Source organism: Quercus robur, chromosome 1, assembly GCF_932294415.1.
Source record: "Quercus robur chromosome 1, dhQueRobu3.1, whole genome shotgun sequence".
In the NCBI taxonomy this organism is placed as follows: Eukaryota; Viridiplantae; Streptophyta; class Magnoliopsida; order Fagales; family Fagaceae; genus Quercus; species Quercus robur.
Window position 1 is genome coordinate 23,248,269 of NC_065534.1, and position 6,000 is coordinate 23,254,268.

A 6,000-nucleotide genomic window follows, 5' to 3' on the forward strand; every position below is an offset into this window, starting at 1 on the left:
ACAATATTTTCATAATAAATTCTAAATAAAAGGTTATTGTTGGTTATAACAAGTGAACAAAAAAATAATTTAAGTTGTGAATTTAAATTAGTATTATTATCAACTTTTTTTTTTTTTGGAGACGAGTATTATTAACAACTTAATACTTATAATTTGTCATGAAAATGTTTTTGACATCGCACTTCTTTTCTACGTCAAACAATTTATTATTTTTGGTTTCCAAATAAATGTCGGTACGATGTCTCGAACACAATGAATCCCAAGTTGTGCATGTCGCATGACTCTATGGGGTTGCAAAAAGTTGCTGAGCTTTTTTTAGGATGGGATGTTCATAAGATTTTCAAGGGATAGTTGATGATCTAAGTCGATCCTTGTTTGGTAGGTTTCTTGTTCTAGAAAGCTAACCAGGCTCCCTTTTATAGTCAAAAATTAGAAACTCGTATATCCATAATGCTTATCCACCCTCGTTGAATACCAAAGTCCTTCAATGAGTTTTTTACTAGTACTTGTAGATATAGACTTTATTTCCATATTAGGTAACTAGCCATTAGAAAGAGCATGTTATAAGGTTGCGTTTGATATTGGTTGAAAAAAGATAGTTTTTTTTTTATTATTATTTAGCTTATTTTTGTTATTATTCATCATATTTTTACGACTATTCATGAATCCCTTTGTATTTTTTGGTATTATTCATAGGTCTCACTGTACTATTTCAGTTAATTTTTAATTTTATTTACAGTATTTTTAGCAAAAAATTTTAAGTTTCAGCTAAATAAGTTGTTTTTAAACGAATTAATATTCATCTTTGTGGCAGTATGGAAGGCAAGTTACAACATAATGTACAAGTGGGTTGACTTTGTTAGTGATAAATTCAGTTGACAATATGTCCAAGGGTGTTAAAAATAGACATATGCACCTTATTATGGCATACTTGCTTTTGTTCTTTAAGAGCACGTGTTTTCCTTAAGACACAAACCCAAAAGTAGTGGTAGAATACAACATTTTTGGATTTACCTCCCCTTCCTAGTTCCTACCAAACCTTACCTCCCTGGAGTTTTGATTGTAACAGGTTGGGCTACTTTGCAAGCTTAGGTAGTTAGACCAATTTGACCATAAAAATATTGACTTTGCAATGAGGAACAACCACATGTTGGGGTTCTTTATGGTTGACATTAGGCCCATTAGGTTCCTTGTTGCCTGTTGGATCTCTTTCCGTTCTAGTATTCTACCTAGGGGTGTTCCCGGTGCAGTGTGGTGCAATTTTGGGCCATTTTTAGCACTATACTTTGCGGTGCGGTTTAGCTAAAATCATAACTGCACCGCACCTTATTTTTGCGGTCACATGTGTGGTGCGGTGAGGTGTGGTGCGGTTTAGAGTTTAGCCAAAACCATAACCGCACCACACCTCATTTTTGCGGTCATATGTGCAATACTATGTATAAGATGCGGTTTGAAGTTGGATATTTTTCAAAATTTAGACTTTTCCTACTCAACCTAAAACTATTTTTTTCCTTTTTTTGGGTCAAGTTTTAAATTATTGAGCTAGTTTTTCTTTATTTTGGGTTGGTTTTTCTAGTCAACACTTGCTAGGGTCATTAAACTTTTTTTTTTTAAACTAGGATTATTAAACTATTAATAATATATTTAATATTATAAATAAATAAATATATTAATATATAGAGAGGGTGCGGTGCGGTGTGGTGCAATACGGTGCACTATTACTTGCGGTGCGGTGCGGTTATACCATTTTGCAGGCGATTTTGGTACGGTTTTTGCGATTTATGCGGGTTGGTGAACACCCTTCTACCATATTGAGCTTTTTAGTTCACAATCTAACTTGGGCTGATTTTGCCAAGCTTTATTAGCTCGTGAATTTGGGTTTGTGACTTGAGCCATCATGAGCATTTGTTGGGGCCCAATTGTACCAAGCTTAGGGTTGTTGATCCTTTCTACAAAAGGCTTAAGTGTGATTGGTTTTGGATTTATGAGTTTAGAGTGCACGGCTCAAATTTAGCATTATGACCCAATAGGAAGAGAACATGTATTTTTCTTGTTTTTGGGACATAGCCTGTGATGAACTTTCTTCTCAAGAGTCAAGTACAATAGGGAAAAATTACTGATTAAGAGTACGTTTGGATTCAGCTGAAAGTGTTTGTGTCTGCGTCTGCGTCTGCATTTTTCCATTTTTTTTTCACGCGTTTTAGGGCTATTACGGCTACTGTTCATGCACTGTTCATGAACAGTAGCCACAAAGTTTGACTTGTCAAATAATTTTTAGCCAATTAGTGCACACCGTGCACTGTTTATGGACCCACAAATTTCACTTTTCAGTAACTTTTTCATTAAAAATGGGTCTCACGGTACTATTCACACATTTAAAAATTATTTTGCTACAGTATTTTTCAGTTTTCAGTTTTCAGTTGTATCCAAACGGACCCTAAGTATTAACGCGGATCCACGTTTGCGTTTCTTTCCTTCTTTTTCCTTTTTTTTTTTCCCCAACCGCATGTTTTGACTTTTCAGTAGTGAACAGTGCATTCGTGCATTGTTCATGAGTCTTACAAACTTCATTTTTCAGCAACTTTTTCATTAAAAATGGGTCCTATGGCACTATTCACACATTTAAAAATTATTTTATTACAGTGTTTTCAGTTTTCAGTTTCAGCAAAATAAGTTTTATCCAAACGGACCTTAAATGATTTAGCAATGCAACACAACGGCTTGATTTTAATAATTGTTTGTGTTTGTCATCAGTCGCTTTCAAGTTTTTTTTTTTTTAAGTCTCTGTCTCTCTCTATACATGAGTTTACAATAGCATTATAGCGTCAAGAGCCTTATAACTTAATTGATTGACACCTTTCAATGTTTCCAATAGAGACATCCAATGATTTTAATGTTCAAATCCCCCTTTTTCGTTGTAATTAGCAAATTATCAACAAAAAAAAAAAAAAAAAAATCATTCAAAATTATTATACTATTTATTAAGAGAGGAATGCATTCGTAATCAATTTGCAAGCCTAAGACACTTAATTTGGAGAGAAAAAAGTGTGCAGTTTTCATTGCACCTCTTAATCTATGCATCAACTGTTAATTTAAAAAAAAAAATGTTATTTGAACAACTATGGTCTTAAAAAAGGGATGTTATAAAAGTGTGAGGAGGTCCAAATTAAGATTGTTCATTGAATTGATAGTCTTTTGGGCCAGCAATATCGGGCCTAAAATTTCTAAACTAGAGACATGCGTCCAGTGATTCTCAAAAAAAAAAAAAAAAAAGAGTAAAGTAATCGTCAAGTTTTAGAAATTTCCTCTCCCTCAGTCTCATCAGTCATTTCTCTCGACTGTCACATTCAGCTATATATTAATATAATCAAAAGCTGAGAATGGCACATGCAACTGAAACCTCCTCCTCTTTCATGATGAATCCCGAGGAGGCCCTGCCGCTATTCATATTCTTTGTCGTTTGCTGGCTGACGACCACTAATTTGTCTCAAAATATCACAAATTCTTTGGTTGAAATCAATAATGCTAAACCATTTCTGGGTTTACTCCCAAGAACCCACAAGAACAAAAACCTAGAATGCAAAGAAATTGGAAATAAGTTTGGCAATCAATTTATTTGTCTGATAGTTTTATAGCTTAACTAACATTTTCTGACGTTTCCAATGGATAAATTCATATTCAAATCCTCATCTTTTATTTGTTGAAATCACTTTTTTTCAATTGATATTTTCTAACATTCTTAATGAAGATATCCAGATTCAAATGTGAATTTTGGACAATTTTAACCAATAGATTAATCAACAGTGAACACCTTAACCTTATTGAACACAAATTTTAACCACACAGCAATTTCCCGATTAATGCATTCACGTTAGTTTAAGATTTATTTTGCAAATTCATAAAATATGCTTTGGCTATGCAGCAAAATTAATTGTGGAAATTGGTAACTTTCTAAAATTGGGAAAACGATCTTGTATTTGTATGCCTATCATAATATCCTTGCCTATAAAGAAAAGCTATATATATATAAGACAAAACGCAAAATCGATAGGTGTATTATTTACATTATATTACTGTCAAACGAAATAGTGTTGATTTTGTTGCTTTCTATCGTGATTCATTACCAGACCAATAACGTTAACAATGACGACAACTTGAAATGGAGTGACTTATCCCATCCGCAACTTGAAATACTCTCTCAAGCACAAAAAGACACGCATTTGTCATTTCAAGGCGATCTCAGATCACCAAAACAATGGGACAGTATCTCAATATGAATTGTTCATCGACCAATAAATCAGCTGCAACTTTCATTAATCTTTCCATAACTGTTATAGTCATCCCAAGGATGAAAAAAAATACAGTATAAAAAGGTAATAAATAAACATCCAAAAAAAGAGAGAGGCATAGCTGTAGTTTGGTCATGGAGGGTTGTCAATGCTCTTTCTTCTTTTATGCACTCAATTATAGTGTAACAGTGTTTTTTTTTTCTTCTTCTCTCTCTCCTTTCTACACACACAGGAAAACATTTTCCAGAAAAATGAGTTATTTACATATTTTTGGTTGTTACTCTGAGAGTGATTTTTAAAATATTGTCAACTGACTTGCACGGATAGTGCTTCGTGTAGGCACAAAGATGGCAGAGGTCGCGGTGGTGATAGCAGTGGGAGTGGCAGCAAAAAATGGCGTGAATGATAGCGGTGTGGTGGTGATGATTGGATGCTGCTGCTGATGGCGATGGTGATGGTAGTGACAGCACAAAGGAATGAAATGGGCAACGATAGAAAGGAATGAAATTTTATTTTATTTATTTTATTTTTGGTTTTGGTCTTGTTTTTCCATTGTTTATTGTTGACTTCCACTTTCCATCCCAACAAAAACCAAAAAAGATACGGAAATATTTTTGTCTGAAACGAACATGGGATAGAAGAAGCATGGGGGCAATAAAATGGAATCAGGAATAAAGGCATGTAACTTAGCTCTATGGGGAACATTGAAGCCTGAAAGGAGATTAAAAATGGTTTCGTACTTTTTTTTCCCCCTGAACTAAAGATTCCTCAGCCTAGAAGGGAATGACAGGAAACATTTTGTCCCTTTCAACTTATTTTATTTTGACCGCATAATAAGTTTTCTGCTGACTTCCAATTTCCATTGCCCCAGGTAGAAAACATTGTCCGTCAAGACAAACATTGGGAAAAAAGAGACGCACCAAAGCAATGAAATAGTTTCAGGAATAAATGCATGTAAATTACACCTCCATGGGGAAACTTCGCACTTGGAAGGAGATTAAGAATGCGAATGTTTCAAACCTTTTTTCCATGGAATAAATGTGGAAAAGAAGAGAGACCAGACAAACAGAAAAACAGAAATATAGAACCTCAACAAAGGGCCTACTTTAAGCTAGGAAAGCATCGCTAAGTGTACAATGAGAAGCATATGCAAATCGCATCTAACCACCTCATTGGAAACTCATCCGAGTATCTGACCACATCGAAGAACACATCAAACTAGATAAAACCTCAAACTAGTTATTAGTTCTATTCATATAACCTTGAATCCACTGCCAGCATTTATTAAAGAACCACAGCATAAACTGCTACGGCCTACAATGATGCATAAAACATTGGCAGCTCTTACCTTACATGTGCACAAAATATTAGAGCTTGAAAAGAAAGTAGATGTTTAGTTCATAAATAAAATGATAAACACTGACTGCTACTATAACAAATTGAAGCAAACGCCACTGATAGCAGAAATTAGAACAAGTAGTGGGTATGTTCTACTATCACTAAGATACTCCGAGCTATTGGAGACCCTTCTGGAGCAGGTTAGTTGCATTGAAATTGGAAAAGAACCTGAAACATTCCAATGACAAGCACCAAACCTAGAGCATCACATAATTACTATTGGAGACCCTTCTGGAGCAGGTTAGTTGCATTGAAATTGGAAAAGAACCTGAAACATTCCAATGACAAGCACCAAACCTAGAGCATCACATAA